Raw genomic sequence first — 23934 nt, 5'->3', positions numbered from 1 at the left:
ATGGTTTATCACACGTGTGAACTGTTGAAAAGGAAAGAGCGAGAAATGGAGGGAAGATAGAGGTGTAAATATAGCACATTTTACCCATAGAGCTGTGCAAAAGTTATGGACATTAAAACTAGATCTCTAAATCATTTTAGTTATTGATAAATAATGGAAGCTACTGTTCAAATAGTATTAACAAATAGTGATTGTTATTTTAATTTTCCCTGTCCAATTTGAAAGACTTTATTTAAGAAATAGTTATTAAGCAATATGGAATTTTTACTGCCCTGGCTGGACAGGGCTCTTAGCATACGCCATTTACCCAGAATACAATGCAATGTAAACAACATGATGATTTTTATTTTATTTTTTTGACTTATTTCACAACATTTTATTTGAATTGATAAAAAACTAAAAATCCTACTGCAACAGCATAACAAGGCGACTGCAGATAGAAAAAGGAGGACAAAAAAAACAAGGGAACGTCTGAGCTCCAAAAGTTAAAAAATGCCTGGAAATATTCTGAACTATTTATATTAATTTAGAAAACGTGGAAAAAGTAGACTTTTGAACATCGGAAATGTGCATGTTTTTTTTTCTGGAAAATTTCAGAGATTAATTTATTTTTTTTTATTTTTGCGGTAATTTACTCTTCGTTTCTATCTACATAGACCCTAATGCAACAGGCTATTTTGTTGAAATAGTCAAATGGACGTCGCCATGTTGTTTACGTCGCAATGCATCCTGGGTATAGCTAACGTATGCTAGGAGCTACGAAGCTAGCTCCGTTCGGCCAGCAGTTATTTTTGCGCGCTGGGAGACGTTCGGTCGTTCAGTTTGAACCGGATTGAGTTGGAATGAAAAACGAAGCAGAAATGAGTCGGATAAATGAGGATGTGAAGCTGACCGGCTGGATTAGGCGGAGAAGTTTCACCTGTCGGTGCGTCACCAAACCAAGGCCGGAGGACCGAGGAGCCTTAACGGTTTGGTGCTTGGGGGAAACAAAAGGCGAAACGCTGAGGAAACAGGCCCTGGACTGAGCTGTGGGGGAACCAGGTGAGCTAAACATACCTGTCTAAACCCGTCTGCACTGTTTTCATTGAGCTAAATGCACCGTTTTTAAATCTCCTGGGGTTTTCTGTGGCCGCCACCTCCCAAACAGTAACTTATGAAATGAGAAAGTTTAAGTGCTTACAAGAAGTTTGACAAGGCCAAACTTTTATTCTGCAATAAAAGAGAACTGGGTTCAAGTTCGAGTTTAATTTTAAAGCACAATTCAGCAAAGAGGGCTTTGCCATAAAACATTCTACAGTCATGAGTTATTAAAACAAGCAGCAGACATTGTACCTTGTCAAATGGCACCATCAATACACATCAGATAAATTGATCAATGTTTGTTAGTTTTCTGGAAGTTTGTTCTGGATTTGTGGAGCATTGAGGCTGAATGGGGCTTTTTTGGGATGCAGACCAGAACCAGAAAACCTGCTAAGCCTTTCAGTGATTTATAAACTAACAGGAGCGAGTTGAAGAACTTTAGCATGAGGTGAAGTTCTCCATCTTCCTGGTTTTAGTGAGAACATGAGCAGCAGCGATCTGGACCATCTGAAGCAGACTGATGCTTGGGGAAGATTACAGATAAATGGATGGATGAGTTTCTCCAGGTCATCCTGGAACATTAGTCCTTTAATCCTGGAAATGTTGTTCAGGTGACAGAAAGCTGATTCAGAAGAACAATGGAATAAACATGTTTTAATGACAACATACGGTACAGCTGAAAAACCACTTTGTAATAGTGTTAAAGCCTTTTAGTGTGTTTCCATTAAGCCTATTCATTTCTTCTGCGTTTCTGCCAGTAGTAACATCCAGCTGTTAATCATGTAACTTGCATGATGTGAAAAGTGTTTAACAAAAAGTTACTCTAGATTGAAGCAGATTTTCTGTACCTGTAGATTTCAGTCATAATCTTATTTAGTAATTTATTGTTTGTATTTTCATTACTTCTATCCTTATAGACTCTCCATTGAAGTCAAGTTTGTTCTCACATCATACATCAAACTAGCCAAGGGGTTAACGCTTTGGCTCTCGACCATTAAACCTCTCCAAAGGGAGACAACATCTCATCTGTACGTCTCTGTTTTCGCTGAAAGCGGGCAGCTAATCTGGATCGGTGAGGAGTGCGGGGGGAAGAGCCGGCCGCTCCGATGTGAGGGCTTGTGATAGCAGAGACACTCGATCACATTTATCTGCGGTTTACACCTTCCTGTCTTGATCTCTGAGGTATACAGGGGATCGCCTTTCTGTCTTTAAAAAAAGTAAAGCACGTAACAGAGGGCAGAGGAGGGGAGGATGCATGGAAGAGGAGAAAAGAGGCCGGGGGTTCTCTGTGTGAACGCTGGTTGGAACTGTAAAGCGAGCCGAGCGATGACAGCTAAATGCGCTAATTTTCTGCTGGGACGCACACTTTTGTCTCACAGGGAGGGCTCAGGACTCTGGGGGATCAATAACTTTTCAACATTTCAATGGTTCAGCTTTGACTTCAGCGACTAGATTTAAGCCTTTTTGCAGGAAACCTGACGAGTTTCATGTTCCTGCCAATCAGAAAGCAAAAAACTACTGCAGGTGAGGGCAAGATCTTTAAAACCCAAAACGGTCCAATGTTTCCAAAAACCTAATCAAAGCAAAGCATCCTATTAAATCTAAAAACTTAATTTTACAATCATTGATTTTTTTCTGTTCTACACTGCAAAAACACAAATTACAGAGTATAGGTTTCTGTATAGATACTTAAACTAACTTACAAGTAAGTTTCCAGCAAGATATATAGGAACTTATTTTAAGTAAATAATTTCTTAATATTGAAGTTCTAGTTCCACTGGCAGATTATTTTACTCAGAAAATGGGAAAATGTCTTGTTATAAGTGAAATAATCTGCCAAGATTTTTACAGTATATTATTTTTAAGATATTTGTAGTCGAAATTGGAGCAAAATACTTCAACATTTTGTGATTCTGCTGTGAGGAAAATAACTTCATTCCTCATTAATCCTGGAGAGAGAAGGGTAGTAACTAGTTACCTTTACTTTAATATATTTTTGGGGAGAAAAAGTACTTTTTGTTATGAAGTATCTCCACTCTTGAGTAAAATTTCTGGTGTTTTTACCCACTAAATTAAAAAACAAACATGTTTTAACCAGACACAGACACCCACCTGCAGCTTCTTTTTATTGACAGAAACTGATTTGGAAAAAAAAATACTTTGCCTGTTTTCTTATTATGTATGTGAATTATTGTCATTTTGGACCTTTAAAATAGCAAAATTTCAACTTAACTTTATATTTTGATCCACCAATGTCATTTTTAATATTAAATGATTGATAATTTGATCAGGTCCTCAGGACTGGAGGAGACCTTTTACTAAATGCTTGTTCATTTTTACTTGAGTAAACATACATTAAAGTAGTGCTACTTTTATTTGAGTAAAATGTTTGCATACTCTGCTCACCATGCTGGCCACGCCCCCAAAATGATTCAAAATTTCAGCTAAACATTTTGATAAGATTTTATTTCCATTACATTTAACCCAGTTGATTCAGCTTTAAAAGCAATTCTAGTGAATACTTTTTCCACTCTGGTAAATAAACGGCTTAATTACATAATTGAAAGCCCAGATTTTATTTGACATTCAGGCTGGCAGCGTAGCAGAGATCCTGCAAATTACAGTGCACAACAACAAAGTACTTCTTTCATTTCTTGCCATCTCAGCACTTTCTCTTCCCAACAGTAGCAACAAGACCAGAACTTTCCCTGAGACTGACAGCACCTTATCTCATTATCTTCAGTGATTCCCCTGCCTGAGGGAGCGCCGTGTTGACGGATTACTACCAAACATCGGCAAACACATGAGCAAGCTCACAATTAAAGGAAAATATTTCACAGAATGTTTTATTTTAAGTGCTGTTGTTCTTGTTGCTTACATTTAGATCCGTCACTGATTTACAGCTACTTGCAATCTCAGCGGAGTACACCCTGCATAGTTGGCCAATCCATTACGAGGCAGCACAGAAACACACATTGATGCTTTGCACTGCGGTTGGTAAAAACAAATGTTTTTAGAAACACTGAAGGTTCTGGATTTTATACACCTGAAAGATGATTAGTCAATATTTTGACAGGATAGTGTATCAATTTAAGGCCAATCATTTTTCCAGATCAAGAACAAATGGTCTATATTTTTAGTCCAGGAACGTTACCTCCCACCAGCTGGTTATAACAACTGCTACAACTGATTTTTTTTGTTGACTAACCATCCAGAAACCACTTGTTGCATTCTTGTTGGTTGGGCAGGAGGCTCCACTTCTGCTTTTCAAAAATGTGAGTTGTATAATGACGCATCCATTTGAGGCCATTTTCATGTGTGAGTGTAAGCGTTGAGTTGGAGGGGGTGAGGAGTTTGGCCAGCAGCAGCCTATTTGGATTTAAAGTGATAGGCCCTAAAATGGCTCATTCTCAAAGGAGCTCAAAATCTCATTATTTGTAAAAATAAATGTAATGAACATCTTTTGTAAAGGCCATGGATCTGTGAATCATATAACTATTTCAAGAAAGCGCAATAAGTGTTGTATTTCCATTTAGCTCAAACACCAAACTTTTTAGATGATGGCACTGCAAGCTAAACATGTAAAAAAAAATTGTGCAAATAATAGTTTATTCAACCCTTACTGACTAGAACCAAAGTTGTATTTGATTTAGCAGTCAGTTGAAATGATTTGGTGCCTTTCTTTTACAGTGTAGGTAAAAATCTGTAGTTATTTTGATGGAGAAAGTGGAGAAAACTGTTTTCTGTGAATTGAAATGTTTTGAGTTCCAGTTTGTGTTTTTGAATCAGGTTGTTTGACAATTTGAAAACTTTGAAAAATGAGCCAAATTTCAAGTTTTGAATTGGCAGAAACCTCCAACCAGGTTCATCCAGACCATGCTGAGGCCATTTAAGGCTGGCTAACCAATCGGGCTCTCTCTCTCTCTCTCTCTCTCTCTCTCTCTCTCTCTCTCTCTCTCTCTCTCTCTCTCTCTCTCACACACACACACAGGAAAAAAACGGACAACGTAAAGGAGCAATAAGCACTGATAATCCTCCAGGATCCTTCATGGGAACAGGCTCTCTCTTTTTTTAGTTGTAATTATCCTCTAATATGGACTCTGATGTCGTCTCTGTTTCCCCCTCACACACACACACACACACACACACACACACACACACACACACACACACACACACACACACACACACACACACACACACAAGCATACAGTAAAGTTTTTGTGCACATCCACACACATTATTGCTCTGTGCATCATTACACTCACTGTATAGCCTTACACAGGTAGAAACCTGAACGCTGTGTTAAGCTGTTTAAGACTCGTTTAGCTTCATTAAGGCAGACGGAGCTCGGCCAGACAAAGTCGCTTTCACTGAGGTCCGCACCGTTTGGTCATGCTTAATTTAACTCGGACCAAATGTCAAGTCATTTTCAACTTTCACTCTGATCTGCACTGTTCTTTCTCCGCCTCGGCTCCATAATGCACACAATTATCATATAAATATGACGCAGTTGGAGTGAAAATGTGCTGACAGGGATGTGTTTAAATCACACTTGAGCACAAAAAGTACTCTGCCAGTGGTTTCACGTGACTTTTCCACCTGAGGAGAGGCTGATTGAAGACGGGAAAGCCGTCAGAACTTGGAGCTGAGGGAAATGATCTGTCAGAAAAACGCCTCGTGACTTGACAGGAGTTGGTATTTTCTGTCGGTGCGGTTGCTTTAATGTGGCTTCGCTTTCTGGCAGGACATTAAAACAGACTGAAGAGGTTTTAAATGAGTGTAATTACTGTATAATAAGATGAATTATATTAATTCAAAAGTAATTTTCCTCCTGCAATATTTATTCAAATTTAAAAAATAATTTTTTCTCTGCGTTTCTCTTTCTTGTCCTGAATTTTTTTTTAGAATTAAAATTCCAAATAGACACTTCTAGACATTTTCTCTCCTTTCTGTAAAAGCTGGAAGTCCTCAGTCTGTTTTCAGGTACAAATAAGAAGTTATTGAAAGATGAAGCATTGATTAGCGAGTTGTTGGTCAAACTGCTGCTGCTGTAGCGCTGGCCTGCCACCAGGGGGCACTGCTACTTCATGCGCTCCTAATGCAGCGGAAGAAACGGCTGGTGACAGTTTCTGACACAAAACAAAAACTGTGATTGACGGGAAATAAAATGTGGGATGAAGAAAAGACTAGTTTGTACAGAAAACTGAGGTACATAAACACAAGATGTTAACTTCTCCTGGAGACATAAAAAATATATTTTTTGTTATTTGCTGTGGGGCAATGTCAACTTCTTTGGTCACTGTCTTCATAAATACATGCTTTTTTAATCCACAAACTTTTTGATAGCGGTATCAAGCTGCAAGGCATAATACATAAACATTTTTTCTTTTAGTGATCTTTGAGAGTTTAGCATCAAAACAAATTTGCCTCCACTTTGAAAGCTTATTTTTCTAATACGATTTCTCTTGATTTTACCTTGGACTTGACCTCTAAGTTGCTTTCTCAGCGCTGAGTAACCTCGGCTCTCGTTTAGGAGCGAACAAAAAAAGAAAAAAGCTCATGCTGCTGCTGCAGCAACAATGACTAACAATGGGTAAGACTGCACAATGAGCTGAAAAAGCGAGAACATCAACTTTGTGGCCCACTGCAAGGGAGGTCAGAGGTCAGAAACACAAAGCCTAAAGGGAAAAAAATCTAGAAAGTCAACAGTTTGCTGTAGGAATTACCATGTATGACTAAAAAGTTAAAAACTGCATAAAATGAGGTAGAAGTGACCTTAAAAGTCTGGAAGTAAACATGAGAGAAAAGAAAAGTTTAGAGAAAGTTAAAGTTGCTTCAAGCAAAGAATAATTAGAAAACAGTTGCTCAATTTTCAGATGGTAGTTTAGAACATTTCTAATCCCCAAATGATTGTTTTACTCTTCGCTTTTAAGAATTTTTGCCAGAAGTAGACATTCTAGAAAATTTATATTAAATAGTATTATACCAAAGCAATTGACATGAAATCCCAGCGGATTTTGATAACAACTAACTTTTAAAGAAAATCTTAAAGGGTTTTCGGGCCTTTTCTATTTACTTTCCGTATATTTTCACTTTGATTGTTGGATGATTCTCGCAGACTTAATGTCTTCCTTTTCATCCAGTTTTGTGTGGAGGAATTGGCCTGCTGAAGATCCAAACCTCCCAGTCCAAGTTTCAACAAGTGCGCTAATTTCGATACAGCCTCTGTGTAGCTCAAAACTTTATCAAAAAAATTGAATTTTTTGCTAAGTCGGCTTATTTCCATTAAGCAAATTTAGTTGGGTAAATCCAGTTTGCGCAGTTTTAAGGTCAGTTGCTGCATTTCCATTACAGTTATGTTTCCACTTGTAAAAAAACAACAAAAAATTGCTATTGCAGTTTTTACATTGAATAAGAAATGCAATTAAAGTCATGTGATAAATCATTAAAAACATCTTCCTCCGACCACTTCCTGTCATCTTCTTTGTCGTTTCCACCAGTGGTAAAATCTGGTTTTATTTTTATGTTTCCAGGAAGCAAATTTATTTTTGGAATTGTGATGTGCACAATTTTATGTCAAATAGGAATGCATCAGTTCTTTTAACATTTTGTTGTTCAAACATTTTGCGGCAGAATTTAAATGAGGTTCACAGTTTGTGTAAGCAGATAAATCTTATCTGGTGAATGTCGGGCGATTTCAGGAAGACCGTAGCTGCTAATTCCAGGTTTTCATAAACTTTAATTTTAGTGGTCTTTTGTTTTTGGACAACTTGAAGTTTAGATGTTATTCTGTAACCAATGACTTCAGTAATTTTTAAAACAATGAGATTAAATCAACTGAGATTAATTTGCTCTTTTTCTATCTCAGATTATTTTCTTCATTCATCCTTTTCCAGTTGTAATTTCGCTTTACAACCAGTTCTTCTGTGTCGTTTCTCACTTTTCAAATCCCCAACTGGTCACAAAGACAATTGTTCTTTCCCACTGTCACCATGTGCGTCAGTGGTATGAGGGATTATAGTAAGCGTTTTAGTAGTTGTTTAAAAAGTTACGTTTATTTGTTATTGCATGTTTCAGCAACAAGGCAATACTTTTTTATGAAACCTAAAGTAACAAAGTGCAGTGCAGTGAGAAAACGAACCACCACAGCTGAAAATAAAACAAATATTTTATTTTTGTCCCCAATCGAACCAAACCTGAAAACCCCATCGACTAGAGTTGGTGATAAAGATGTTGAGACTTAACTTCCAAATATACATTTTTATTCAGTAAAAGTTTAGCTAACTATGACAAGATGAGATCTGGTTGTACTTTTTCTGTTTTTCCTAAACTGGAAAAAATAGAACTGAAGGAAAGATGGAGAGAAGTTGAGAACAGGAACAGAGACATGAGTCAAAAGCCTGAAAGTGTTTCCTGAGCCTTTATTTAAATCTACGTGTTCGTGTTGTGTGTCCGTTCTGGAAAAAAACACAAAAAAAAACATCTGTGGTCACCATGATGTCATTGGCAAAAGAAGAGCAATTAACCATCTCACACACACACACACACACACACACACACACACACACACACACACACACACACACACACACACACACACACACACACACACACACACACACAGAGAGGAGCATGGTGTGGGATAAAACAGAGCTGTAAAAACAGGACCAGCTTGCGGCCAGTCAGACCGTTACCCAGAATGCTTTGGGCCTGGATGGTTGTCAGTAGGTTCCGGTCGGCGTGGCAACAAAGCTTATTAATCTGCTGATGGAGGGCCAGCTGCAGAGGTGGCAGACACACACACACACACACACACACACACACACACACACACACACACACACACACACACACACACACACACACACACACACACACACACACGCTTAAGCAAAGACAAGCAGTCACCCTTTCACACATCTAAAATAAGCACAAGTGACTATTTGTTGTGATGAAATTTGCACGCATGCACCGCTCTCCCAACACGCCCAGTGCTGCTGCTCACCTCCACATCCAGCGCCGCGTCCTTTAAGCACAATCTGGCAACGTGCATCGCTCACCTTCTTTTTTCTCTATCATTCAGCATTTCTGATTGGTTTCGCAAATACTGAGAGAAAGAGAGTAAGCCTGAAAGTGTGTGAGTCTCTCTTTGTGTGTTTTTCTACAACTTTAATGCTATTCCCTCAGCATATCCCTGCTGGTTGCCTAGAGACAGGGATTTGAGCGAGGCCCCTTGGTTCATTCCCACACAGTTCTCCGGTGTGTGTGTGTGTGTGTGTGTGTGTGTGTGTGTGTGTGTGTGTGTGTGTGTGTGTGTGTGTGTGTGGTGAAAGGATATTTCTCCCCTATGCCTTTTGATTCGTTCTCAGTGTGAAGCGGCTCCCTGCAGAGACAGTTTGGGTGGGCAGAGGAGGAGGAAGAGACGGAAAACGGTGCAAAAAAAAAAGAAGAGATGAAGAGTGGACAGGAAATCTTGAAAGTGAAAGAGCAGACGGAGAGCAGGTTGATAAAAAGAGAGGCGATTGAACGAGTGAAAGAAAGGAAGAGGGGAAACGAGGAGAGAAGTTAGGCTGAGTGAGCGATGGAGAAAAGAGGGCAAACATCAAGGTCTGGAAACGGACGGCCAAACTTTCTCTCCTTTTTTTGTCCACAAAAACAAGATTCTCCTCCAACAAGAAGAGGAAATTTCCAAACCTTCAACAGTCTGAGTCAGGATAGGCGACTGTTCAGGACAGACTTCAGTGTTTCAAAATGCTACAAATCTAAAGTGAATTCTGATATTTTACAGAACTATATACAGATGTAAGTGGAGTAACTAAAATCATACTGAACTAAGAGTAAAACTATTTCAACAAGTAAAAAGTATTCGTACAAGAAATTGGAGTGAAAAAGTATTTAGATCAAAACATATAGTTAAGTGGAAATTTTTTAATTGGAAGAACCAAAATGAAAATATCGCATGTAAGTAACAAAAGAAATAAAAATCAAGTAAGAAAAAAAAAGTCTCCAAATCAGCTCCTTTCACTAAAAAAAAAAAAAAAAAAAAACGTATGAAACTTTAACTGAAACTGCAGGCGTGTCTGTGTCTGGTGAATTTTTGGTTAAAACATGTTTGTTTTTCCTTCAGTGGGAGGAAAATCCAAAACTTCACTCAAATAAAAGTAGAAATACTTCATGATAAATTTACTCTAGTAAAAGTACAGCATAGTAAAAAATAGTCCTAAAAGTAAATTTTGTAAAAGAAGTGTGAAATGTTATGTGTGGCAGAAATCAAACGCTGCATATCAGTCTGGAAACACAATCCTTGTTGTGAAGCATGGAGGTGGCGGTATCATACTGTGGGAATGCTTCTGTTTAGCTACGTAATGCAGGACACTCCTTGATGTGTTGTGTCCAGCAGCTTTGTGTTTGTTTATCATGTGAATTCCCTGAAAACGACATTAAAATGTTACTGCAAGTTCAAGCGGTGGAAATACTTTTGTAAGTCACTATTTGCTGCAGTTTTTACTTATTTGCAGCTACAACCACATTTATATAGTTAATGTCAGCTGAGAATAACTTTTTGCTGACAATAGTGATTTTTTTTTTCCAACAATGAGAATAAAAAATTACTACTCCGGTGGCACTAATAACAGCTATTTCAAATTACAGTGGAAGTTATCTTTGTTGTACTGTCACCATGTGAGTGACTGAAGTTTCAATTTCCACAAATTTCTTCCTACGTCCGTCAGTCTCTCTTTTTCTTTTTTACAGGATTAGTCATCTTCTTCCTACACTGTACTCAGAGGGAAAAATGACAATTTAATTTACTTATTAGACTTTTAGGAATCAGAAGACAACCAGAATCTTAAAAGCAATTAGTTTTAAAATCTTGGGAGATGGAAACTTTGCAAACTTGCTATGTTGTTTAAAAATAATAACAACAACAAAAAAAGCAACGTTATAAGATAATCTAGCTGGAGAAGAAACCCTTAAAATGTTAACCATTAATACACTGGAAAAGCAGGATATCTAACAAAGTATTGCTTAGTCTCTGGCGAAAATATCTGTGCTTTACATTTTCCATTGTAAGAAAATTATGTCCATGATAATTTTGTCCTAATTATAATTTTACAGTCTTCATCTGCACCTACTGGCCAAAACTGTATCATTTAGAAGTAGCAGTTCAGGGCCACAACAAATCAGTCCAAGGCCACAACTGGTCCACAAATTCTTAATATTGATGAAAAAATACCAGTTCCACAGGCAGATTATTTCATTTATAACATGGAAAACTTTTTTTGTTATAAACAATGGAACTAATAATTGTTAATCAATATTAAGAAATCATTTATTTGAAGCAAGCTCTTATTTGTTGTTGAAAAGTTACTTATAAGCTAGTTTTCTCTAATTTCAAGTGAACTAAGACATTTGAACTAAAAATACTTGATAAGATTTTATGTTTTTCTCACTCAAATATTTCCCAGCTTGCTTTTTGTTGTCCTCCTTTTTGCTCCTTCATCATCTCCTCATCATCACTTCTCTAAAACTTAAAGCCTCCCGATCTGAATAAGCCCCCCCCGGGCCCCCTCTGGATACCTCCCTGCTGATGTCAGACTCTAAATGAACAGCCGCGTCGGTGCGCGCATCCGCGTGTTCGTGTCTGCGACTGGGTCGGGCTCGGTTGCCAGGACGATAGGCACTCCAACAGCTTTCTGCTCCGACGCTTTGAGCTCTGAGCCCCCCTCAAAGCATCATGGGAAAACAATTAAAACCTCCTCCAAATCTCTCTTGCTCTGCCTCTCGTTGCTTCTCTTTGTCATTCTATCCCTCCTTTTCTCTTCATTTCCCCGTCTAACCCTCTCCATCTCACTCGCTTTCAGACGATCTTCACTCAAGCTTGAGTCTCTCTCTGAATTGAAAACAAGTTTTTTTTATTTTTGTACTTTTTCCATCTGAGATGTCTCTTATAGGAGCAATACAACTGGGGGAGCTTTATGCTAAACACTATAGTTTGTGTGCATATGTGCTTATGCACCTGCATGGGAAGGATTTTCTTTTAATATTCATAGTTCAGTGGAGTGAACTTCTCTTTAGTTAGCAGTAGATGTTCAGGAAAAAGTTTTTAATTAGTTTGAAACTATGCTTTGAGTTTTATGTAAAACTCAGCTTTCAACAGATAAATTTACTAATATTTAACTGACTTTTACATGTTCAACATTTACACACAATAATTTTAAAAAAAAATTTATTTCAAGAACTAGCTGTAAAATTTTTGTGAATCAATTGCTGGAATTAAAATATAAACTAAACGTTTTTCTGCCTTTGCAAAAGAACATATTTTAAAATTCAAAAATTTTTTGATTTTTTTAACCTTTTTTTTTAAATTCTTTGAACGGTCTTTTGTTGCTTTCTTTGTTTAGTGAACTATGTTTTCTCTGATCTAAACAGAACTTCTGGTTGTTATTAACCTTGTAAAATCCCTGACTCAATCATTTTATTTGGATACAGAAACTGTTGTCATTTATAAAAAAAAAATGTTGCTCTGCAGATCACAACCAGAAAGTGTTGAAAATGCATTTTTAAAATTAATTATAAAATGTTTTACATTGCAAAAACATGATCTGTTCAAATATTGTTTAGTTTTTAGTGAAAATATCTTGTACTCTTTTGGAATTCAATTTAGATGAGACCAAAATAACTTACAAGTAATATTTTAGAAAAATATAAGAGCTTGTTTTAAGTCAGTAATTCCTCATCATTGATGAAAAAGTTGTAGTTGCATTGGAAGATTTTTTTTCGCTTATAAAACATTTTTCCCATGTTAAGAGAAATAATCTGCCAATGGAACTAGTACTTTAAAATCAACATTAAGGAATTATTTCCCTGAGAAAAGCTCCTATTTCTTGTTGAAAAGTTATGTCTGATTTGAAATCAAAAATATTTACACTAGAGATTAGACAATATTGTGTAGAAAATTAAATTAAAATCTTCTTCATGCTATAAGTCCTTAAAATCATGTAAACAGTTACATGAAATGTATTCAGAATTCATCCAATCGAGGAGACGTCGGTGTTTCATTCAGTCATTGAAGCGATAAGAGCTGTGAGAGCTCTGGTGGAGCCAAGAACCAAAACAAACCATCATCATCCTTCTACTTCCTGTTGTCTTCGTCAGCATTTCTGCCAGTAGAAACATCCAGTTATTGATCACATGACTCGTGTGATGCAAAAAGTGTTTCCCGTGTTGCAGTTCTGCGAGATGCATCTATTTCAATATGACTGAAAAACAACACCATCCTACCGCCAAAGTTTTATTTTAAAAAACCCGGATTTTTCTAAAAGTTCGATATGAGAAAACAAAAATTAAGAAAAAATTTGCTCAATGTTTCATTTGGCAAATGCAATTTTGTACACTAAATGTGTACAATCCACAGTTCTGCTGTGATTTTGCACTTCTGTGAACATTGTACTGACAGCCAGGCAGTTGCTATGGAGTTAAACAATCCAGAAGCTTAGTGCAAACTGGCCTTGTTCCTATCTAACTTGTGACGAATATAAGTACGTTACCTCTGTTACTCATTTTTGAATACTTTACCCACCTCTGCGTAATATTAAGATAAATATCGGTGATATTTACTGTAGTACTTGCTGCTGAACTAGCAATTAGCTAGCTAAGATGGACATGTAGCCTACAAAATCTTGGTTATATTCCGTTTCTGAATGTTTTTTACATTATTTTGGAGATGTCTTACATTAAAACTAACTAACCTACTAATCGGTCCAATTGAAAACCCTAAGGCGTTACGTGATTCCAGCTCTTCTCTATGTCGATGCACGTTTTCTATCTCCAACAATGTAATTTGCATTAATGCATTTTCATTAACTTATCCCAGCTTTTCATCTTCACTTGTGCTTTGCAAATTTAATTAAGCCCTGCTTCCCGTCTTGTTGCATTCCACAAACAGCCAAAATAATTTTGGGAGCTGCATTAATTTACTGCACATTGGCATTTCCCTTCCCAATCCGTCACATTTTCTGTCTCTGTCTGACAAACTTACTGTAGTCGTAGATAATTCATTTGATTCCAAATTACAGCTTTCCGTGGTGCTGTGCGCTCTGCTTGCAGTGGTTTGTTGTGACAAGCGAGCTCGCCGCTCGTCTCCAGCCGTGATTTCTGTCGGCTCTGATGACAAAGATATCATGCAGAGCGTCTTTAAACATGAAGCTGACATGTAGCACTTATCCACTCACTCACACAGAACAAGACAGAGGTTGGCTCTCATGACACCTCCCTCATTTCCCATGATGCACATGGAAGGGGTCGCCTCCGCATGACGATTAATAATAATGAGAGTTCTTGAACATTTTGGGATGTACTTTTTAGAGTTGTTGTGTTTTTTTTTTGCTTAGGATGGGGAGGGAAGCTGAGAGGGGACAAAAGCTGCCAGAGAGCCATTGTGTTTCCATAAAATAAAACATTTCTTCTATTGTGTGTGAACGATCCACTTATGAACACAGTTACATTGTTCAAGACTTTCGTGACTCTGATTCAAATTTGCATCAGAAACAACAAAAAGGTCTCGTTCTGTGACAGGGAAGAGGATAGAGTAAAGCACAAGATAAAGGTCAGAAAAGACAAAGGAAGCAGGAGAAAATGCTCTGCAAAAGCACAAAATCTTCAAATATTTTTGGTCTACTTTCTTATACACTTGAAATGAGACAAAACAAACTTACAAGTAACTTGTCAGCGAGATATGATCTTAATCTTAAGTCAGTGGCTCCTTAAAAAGGCAAAATTATGTAAAATCAACCATTTCAAGCCTCCTATCATATTACAATGTTCCTTCATCAGAACCAGACCTGGAGTGTTGCTTTGATTCTTTTGTTGATTAAGAAATTCATTAAACTCCATGGCAACCATTCAGCTGAGCAAAACGCCTGGGTGGACCCAGCCCCGTCTATGAGGCACAGCTCCTCCCCCCACTCCGCCCCTTCAGATTAGCCAGCAGCATTTAGCAAACACCTGCTGGAACTGCTGAGTTTCAGAAAGAGCAGGAGTTAAGAGACAGATCTAATTTCAAGGTGTTAACTCAGGAAGTCAAATTTCTTTTAAAGATGGCTCCAAAAGGAGGAAGTGGATTTATCCAGCCGAGCATTCTGGGTAAATGCAATCAAAATAACGAGCGCTATATGGCTCATAGTCTCTTACCAAAGACAAAAGAAAAATCCCACAATCATTAAAATCTGATGCCATTCCATTTTTGTGATGAAGGGAGTTGCACTCAATGTCTTCTTCAGAGGTTTTTATGTCGTCTCCTTATATAATAATTGGTGCAGCGCCCCCACAGACAAAGAGGAAAGCGCCCCCACAGACAAAGAGGAAAACATGTTTTTCAGTGTTTGGTTTGGCACAGTGTACTGAGAAAGAGCAGCTGAAAATTTAACAAATGTTGCAATTTTGGAACCAAAATGGAACCAAATCTACCAAACTATCAGATGGAAAAACACCCTAACAGTGAACTTTGGCAGTTTTTTCTTTCCACAAGAAATGTGGAGGGAAATGTAGACACACATTTAAGAAAAAGAACTGACTTAAAGCAGCTCCCAAAAGACTTATCCGTTGAGTTTTAGATATTTTTCTACTCTATTATAACTGATACAAAACATCAAGTTAGCCATTTGATTTACGTGACCCACCCATGTGTTTTAAAGATAGAAAACACAGTTGAAGCATGATTTTACACTCCACTTTTCTAAAGATTTTCTGCTATTTCAAAAAAGGAGGAACTAAAAATGTAGAAGAACAAACATGGAGTTGAAAAACCCGACTTATCAGAGCTCAAACCGGAAAGCAGAGGCCTCACAGGAATTCTGGTGACCTTTTCTTGTGTTAATCAATTTGGAGAATGGCTGGATGGTCTAGCCTTCGGCCACAGTATTCTCACACACACATTCAGTTGTGCGTTTGTGTCTTGTGGGGACTTTACATTGACTTCCATTCATTTTCTGCAGCCTAACCATCACGAATCTAACCCTAACTGTAACTAAAAGTCAGTTCACACCTTAGTCCTAAATCTAACCTAAAATGTCCCCATAAGAGACATGGTCCCCACGACCCCACATTGTTGACAGAAACCGGTCCCCACAAGGATATAAAAACCGAGTTCACAGACACACACACACACACACTCTCAAATAGAGGGAGGGAAATATCAAAGAAGCCAGTGTATCTCCCAAACCCAAAGAGCCCCTACTTGTTTGCTACATGACATCCCTCTGAAAATGATTTGTGTGCGTGTGTGTGAGACCTCTTAGCCAGAACTTGAGTGCTTCTGTCAGCTTGAACTGTCTCCCAAGGCACACAGCACTGTTTTATTAAAGACGGCAGGGGAACATATCTCTTATTTTGGTTCTCAATGTTCTCTTTATCTCGCTCGCCCATCTCTCTCTCTCCTCCTAACTGCTGTTTTGACAGCTAATGTGGGCATGGCCCAAAAAAAAAAGGCTGCTAAAGAAATTTGTCTGTCCATCAGATGGTGTGTCTGTCAAGTTTTCGGTTGATAAATTGTTGGGGGTGGAGGGTGTGATGAGGCATTGGACTCACCCAAATTCTCCCCTCTGCCTCTTCCTCTACTTTTCAATCTTTCCGACATGCATTAAAACCCAAATGAAGGGAAGAGCCACAATTTCAAAGATAAGATTTTTCCATTTGAATATGAATACAAGTTGGTTTTGTGTGTATGTGTGTGTGTGTTTGCATGCTGGGAGCATTTTCTCTCCATCAAGCTTTTGCTTTTGTAGCAGCTGGACTTATCGGCCAATCAGAGGTGGCCATGTTGTTGTTAGGTGATCCGTTATTCTTGTGCCTGTAATCTTTTTCCACCAGGATGTCAAAGTCTGAAATGGAAACACATCAGTGAAGGAGGAATCGCCGAAATGAAAACGTGCAGAAATCAAATGACAAAAATGGCGATTTGATCGGAAGTTTGCATTGGCTTTACAGAACAAATAAAATGTTAAATTTTTAAAACTTCAAAACATCTGAGTTTGAACTATGATCACAAGAACTTCATGAGTAATGTTAGTGTAAAGATGTAATGATTATATAGTCACTGGTTCTATTGATGTGGGTGATAGGGCTCCCTACTCAGGACACTATTCTGTTTGTGGGCGGCGTGAAAAAATAAAAAAATTAATATTATGAGAATAAAGTCATAGTATTACAAGAATAAAGTTGAAACAGTTAAAGTCATATTATGATCGTTTTATGAAAAAGACGTCATTGTGTTCCTTAAGACATAAAACAAATTAAACACAAAATCCAGATCAACCTATTCAACAGTTGCAAACTGGTAATGTATTTTTGTTCACAAACAGTTTCAGCAATATCAAAACTAAATGTTTTGATTTAGTATGACATTTTAAAAGTGAAATCAACTAAATAGAATCGATTTCACGCCACCAGCTGTCTGTTTTTAGACAGGCTTTAAAGGAGGCATTGGTTGTTTGACATCTGTCATGGTGGCGCGGGCGGAGTTCTGACGTCAAGCGCAAAAGGTCAATAGGTCAGTTTATTTACTAAATAAGTAAATGTAATATTTTTCATTGACTTGTGAACCCAATTCTAGAGTGTAAATATCTGAAGGCAGGTGAGTAGATATTTTTGTTAATGAGAACAAACTGAGGATTCATGTAAGAATCGCCATTGCAGTTCCTCCATTCATCACAGCTAAATAGGTTGGGTTTCCGCTGATGTTCTCCAGCCTCAGAGATGCGCCTGTGCTGATTAATTGCTGTCTGATCGCTGCTGCTGCTGCTGCTCCCTGCTAATTTTTCACAGCCTGCAGCGGCCTGGGTGTGAGGGTTTCTGGCGGTAATTGTGCGGTATTTGTTGCTAATAGGATAATAATTGGCGCAGGTGCAGATAGCTGGGTACTTATTGGGCCTGTTGAGGAGATATGGAGATTGGCGTCACGCCAGGGTTTCCTGCTGTGCCGCGTGGCAACGCAGAAATGTAAAAACACGCTTTTAAAACCAGCGCTACACAGAGGGAGGGTAATTACCCATGTTTTCCCCCTTCTTATCCAACTCTGTATGTGGCTCTGAAAATGTTGCACTTTTGTATGAATCTGTTTTCATTCTTTTCTCTCTGCCCTTTTTCCATGTTTTCTATCATCTTTTAAATTAAACCCTGATCTAACTGTTGGGTGTGATAACAGCAAACAGAAAATTACTCGTCTATACTGAGTTGTAGTTCTAAAAATCATTTGTTTTAAGATTTAAACAGGGGAGTATGTGAAACACTTTGAATCAATTGGGCTAATAGAAAAAAGTTTCACATCTCTTATGTTCATGCATAAGTAAGCATGTGGATTATTGCTTTTTACAGTCGTGTTTTCTCTACATTCTCTTCGTCCACCTAAATACTCCAGGAGAAAATGTTTCTCAACAAATATAAGGTTGTTTAAAAAAAAAAACAACAACCACAACAACAACCTCATACCGATTAAAAAAGATTAAAGCAAAATTAACTGTACCTTGTTAACCACTTAGAGTGGATTCACACTAGCCCTGTTTAGTTCGCTTTACTCCTACTCCAGTCCATTGGCCTATAATGTCCGGTTCATTTGTGGAAGTGTGAATTTAACTTTGGACCAAAACCAGGGACTCTGGTCCGCCTATAAACTTCGGTCTCGGTTTGTTTGAAGTAAACTCTGGTGGTGTTTGAACCCTAACCCCAGCTGATTGGAGACCGGTTTAAAAACAGGAAGTGGACTACAGTGCAGGGCATTCTGGGTAAATACAATCAAAATAAATGTAGCCTATCGCTAGCAGGAGAAATAACTCATTGTTTTTTTTTTTTTTTTAAACCAAAGATAAATCCTACAACCACAAAAATCTGACGCCACTGCATTTTTGTTTACATTTTGTGAAGGAGGAAGTTGTGCTCAGTGTCTTCAGAGGTTTTTATGTAATTTTCTTCACTAGTTCCTGGTACAGCGCCCCCACAGGCAAGGAGGGGACAGGTTTTTCAGAGAGTTTGTAAAAGAGAATTGTAGCATCTCAAAACGTATCAAATGTTGTAATTTTGGTTCCAAATTGAGCCGAATTGATTAGGTGTCAAAACACCATTACAGTAAGGATTTGCAGTCAAATCACCATCAATCAAGAGTGTAATCTTATTATTCTCAGAATTTCTAAAAAGCTAGTGAATCTAAAATCTGCAGACATACCAAACCACAGCAAGGTTACAAACCACCTAAACTTAAGGTCAACAATAAAAATTATTCCTTTTCAAGGATAACAAATCTGTATGAACACATCAATTATATTTTCTAAAAATGGAAACAAACGAGTCACTGAATGCTGAGTAACGCCTCTGAAGCTGCACTCATGACTAAAGCAGGAGATTTCCCCTCTGAGGTCAACCTCTCACAGAACAGGACGCTGCATTTGGAAGCAGCAGCCGCGTTGTGATCATCTCCCCTCGCTCTCTTCTGAGACTCCTCCGCCTTGAATATGGTGATGATATTAACACTAATCGTAATATAGCTGGCGAGAGATACAGGCTGCGCCGCTTTGAACTGTAAATGGGGCTGTGTTTGGAGGAAGAGAGGCGATTAACTGCTGCGAGACGGTATAAGACGGTAAATCTGGGGAAGTAAGCAACTCCAACCCAACACAGTCATAAACAAATAAGCTAGCTCTGCTTCTCTACCCCCTGTTCCCCACTACACCAATTCTAATCAGTTTGGATTAGGACAGAATATGGGAATATTCCCTTTTAATGTCTTGGAGACGCACAGAGCGGATGCGGCTTCTACCTCTTATGCCCCCGTACCTCTCCACTGCCGTCGTCGCCACCTCAGCGCATGGCTTTTGGAGATGTGCTGTGTTTAGCCCTGCTTAGCCAAATGAGCTCCTAATAAATTCAGTGCTGAGCCCGTCTTCTGAGCAGCCGCAGATAATTGGAGGGCTTTCTCCTTCACTTTGGTGAGGGAAGTAATAATGAAGGGGTGGGGTAGAAGGTGGAAGGTGCCTTCACGTGCAGATGAAGGTATTTATAAGGTGGAGTGCTGCTTAAATGTCTGCAAAGGGTAGGCTGGCAGGGATTTGGGTTATGTTTTATTTTGTGATGGTGTGAATATGGAAATATGGGTTTTGGGTCTTTTGTTAACGTTAAAACTCCCTCTCTTGTATTTTTTATTTTTTTTGGTGCAATCATACCAACCCTGCTTAGTCTTGCTTGGTTTAACTCTTGTTTGTCTAGAACAGTATTTCTCAAACTTTTTCAGGCAGATGAACACTTAACCCATTTAACAAACTCTCATGGACCAACTAACCTGAAAGTGTCCCAGAACATCTTAACCTGACATGAAAATATCAGTCTCTTAAGACATTTATTGTTATTTTCTCTGTTCATCCTGCTTTGTAAATGTGGATTGCCATGAACTCTGGGCATTTTGGGTTATTTTCAGATTCTGAAATGATAACTCAGAGGAACAGCTGAACAAGTCAAAACCCTCTATTCTTTCTTTTTATTATATCGGCTGTGCTACACGCAGACTCGTTATCAAAGCAACTGACTAACAACAGCTCGACTTGTGCATCAGGATTCACCACTAAAACCACGCAAACATTTCCCACGCAGAACAAAAACATTCAGTCAGGTACAGTTTCATGCTTTCAGACTCGACGTTTATTTCGTGATTATTAATAAGTGAACACTGCGGTGTTGATTACCTAATTTAAACACCTAATTATTGACTATCTGTCAGAGTTGGTGTGTGGGTCGCCTTGTTTTTGTTGTTTTTTTTTTTATTAAATTTTTTTTTCTTACTGAACCTAAACAGAATTTCACAGCACATCTGCATGTTAAGGTTGTCAAAGTCAAGCTAGCATAACTGAACATCTTCCTTGTCCCCTACTATTTGTGTTTTCTTTTTTTAATTATACCTTTTTCTGACCTTGTGATCTAGTGTTGACAGTTTGTAGCAAAGCCTTTCGTCCCTTTTTCTTTTATATATCACATTTTAATTTAAGATTTAGCCCCTTATGTTGATAGCTAGCTATCTGCCAAAACCATTGCTAGTCATCGTTGGCTTGCAGCTTTTTTTCCAGCAGAAAGCTACGCGGCAGGATCTTGTGCGCATGACATCACACTGTATCATTTGTATAGGCTGTGAGCTTCTTATCCCATTGACATGATATGTGTCTCCTTGGGTCTGAAATGACAAGAAAACAAGCAATGTAAGAGACTCCATAAGAATGTGTTGATGTAAATGTTAGTTCAGCGAGACGAGGGCAAAGCTTTGCGCTGAAATTTGGTCCAACCACAGAAAGAACTTCTTGCAGGAAAAACGCCAGAAAACATAGTAATACAACTGCAAAAACGGAAGAAAGAAACATTCTCTGCAGCAATGTTCCTCTCATCGACATTCACAATAACGTCTCTGGCGCCTTTTGTTGACATTCCCATGTCTTTCTTTGGCACTAATTTGATTTCTAGAAATCAGGGTTTTGTCTCGTCGACTGACTGGCAGTTGCCTTTGCCTTAATGAATGCCGCTTTAAAAAAATAAAGATTTTGTGGATAATGCTCCTCCCTTTCTTGCTTCCCCCCTGTTATATCAAGCTAAAATAATTAATTCACACACATATCTGCAACATTAGTTCCAGAGGAGATAATTAAGAAAATGATTTGGGTATTGTTCCCCAGCATCTATCAAGAGAATGCTGCTATCTGTTTTTAGAAGAGCCTGTAGTCACCATTACCGTATCTTTAAAGGGCAGTGATTTTGCGTTTGGTAATTGCATGATGGATTTGAAGCGATGCTATTAATTGAGAGGAGTGAGGAAGCATTCATCTCGTGCTCGTTCTCATCAAGTGTTTGCCGCTCATATGTGAGAGTCTGTGGGGGAGAGATAGTGTGAACGTGTGTTCAAACAAATAAACTATCTCTGTCATATTCCTCGTCATCTCAAGCCATTTATTTTTCCGCTATCTGGTGGCAAACATTTGCACGTTGGGCTCATTGTCATGGTTGCACCATTCAGTTGCCGTGCGCCGTGTTTTCATTGTGTCTGTATCTTGTTCATCATGCTAACGTCAACATCTAACATGAAAGACAACTTCTAATCAATAGAGCCGGGCAGCGGGCCAAATATTAAATTAAATGATTTCTGGAAGTCGAGTGCAGCTATTTCTCTTCCTCCTTCTCAAAAAGTTTAACCTTTCAAAAGCTCATTTGAATTTTGAAAATGTTACACAAGATCATACATGTAAAAGTTGTGAAAAAGTCTTAATTTGTAAAATGTTTATTTTTGAAACTTTACTGCAACATATTGAACAAGGAAATGGTCAAAAACAAAAGAACTGGCTCCATTAAAAGAACAGTGTTTTTCCAAATGGGGCCAGAAAGCTGGAGGGAAAATATGAAAAAAAATCCTAAACCCAAACAATTGAATCAAATCTTTAAGCATAAAATGTAATCAATTTTTCTATCATTACTTTAAGTTAAACTAACTTGCTGAAATTGTACTTATCTTTCTGAATGGCTTCAGGTCAAATTCATCAACCTGCTTTTCTCAAGCAAGCATACTTAGCAAAGCAAGAGCAAAATGGAAACATTTCTGACCAAAAAAGTCCAGAAGAATCATCCTGCTGAAAAATAAAATGCCCATAAGAACTAATTGGAAACTGAAATCATAATGTATGAGGCAGTGCTTGTGCTTAGATAATGTAATAATTGTTTTAATTGTGAAAAAAGTTAGAAAATAAATGTATCTTTATGTACATATTTTGTATGAGGGTTTGCGAAGAGGGTTGCCACATAGAAGCTAATGCTGTTTGGTAAGGAAATGATTGTCTTATTCTTCCCCATATCTTAAGTAAAACTTAAAATTCAAAACTTTCTAAACTCAATGACCCAAGTTTATCTTGCTTTTCACTGTTTGAAAGGAGCAGCAAGGAGTTATTTTGTTGTTTTTACACCTGCGCTAACTAGCTAAATATCATCCTCAGGATGCTTCCATGACTTACGGAGTGCCGCTAATGACAATATTATGGATTATTCGGGTTTGTTCAAACAGGAAACAAATCCTGGACCAATCTTTGGCAGAAGCCTCTGGAGCTGCCCAGTTGCAGAGAAGTCGCACTTTTCTTAAAATTTTTGTTTTTCTCTAGAAAAACAAATTTCCAAATAAATGTGCTGGTGGGAGCACATTGAAGAAGCTCTGTTGTTTTCATTATTTTTAGAAGTTACATTGCATTTTTGAATCATTATTTCCTCTGGTGTTAAATCCTGGAGTGATTTTTAGTGTTTTTTACAATAAGACTGTTGTTGACTGTAGCTGAATCTTCCTTTGTTGATCTTTGCTGACACTTCTATATTAATATGAAAATCCAGATGCAAACAAACAGTTTTAACAAATAGTTTTGATTGTTAGGGCATTAGGCTTCAGTTTAGATTGTTGTTTAAAGGCCAATTTAAAGCAAGAGGAGAGGCAAACACTGAATATGTATTATGATTTATACAAATACTGCAAAACCTGTCTGTATTTTATTCTGAAAAATAAAGTTTTTCTCTGTAAATCTCACCGGTCGCTTTGTTTCACATACAGTAAAATGTTGTTGCTCTTCATTTTTTTACCCTGATTTTGCGATTTGATCCCAGTATTTGTTTCTTGGCAAAGAACCATGAATATTTCTCTGAATCTTGGTGAAGCAGAAATGGGGTGAATGAAAGTTTTAGTAATGATTATGCTTTTGTGCAAGTGGAAAATCAAAGGTCTTAAGGTCTTTTCTTTAACATTTAGTCTGTTCAAGTGAAGGATTTTTATTTCTGATGATATTCTAATAGAGCCATGAC

At 37.9% G+C, this 23934-nt stretch overlaps 1 long non-coding RNA gene across 2 annotated transcripts in view; it reads left to right on the top strand.

The window, feature by feature from the left end:
- Window positions 1–744: 744 nt before the first annotated feature.
- Window positions 745–23934, top strand: part of LOC129372393 (uncharacterized) — a 122137-nt gene continuing 98947 nt past the window's right edge. For both annotated transcript variants that reach the window (XR_008607247.1, XR_008607246.1), the window contains exon 1: window positions 745–1041. This is a non-coding gene — a long non-coding RNA (uncharacterized LOC129372393). The remainder of the gene's footprint in view (window positions 1042–23934) is intronic.

The sequence above is a fragment of the Poeciliopsis prolifica genome, unplaced genomic scaffold, assembly GCF_027474105.1.
Source record: "Poeciliopsis prolifica strain line A6 unplaced genomic scaffold, Auburn_PproV2 SCAFFOLD002, whole genome shotgun sequence".
Classification (NCBI taxonomy): domain Eukaryota; kingdom Metazoa; phylum Chordata; class Actinopteri; order Cyprinodontiformes; family Poeciliidae; genus Poeciliopsis; species Poeciliopsis prolifica.
Note: the sequence above shows the minus strand (reverse complement) of the source record. Positions and strands in the feature narration are given on the sequence as shown.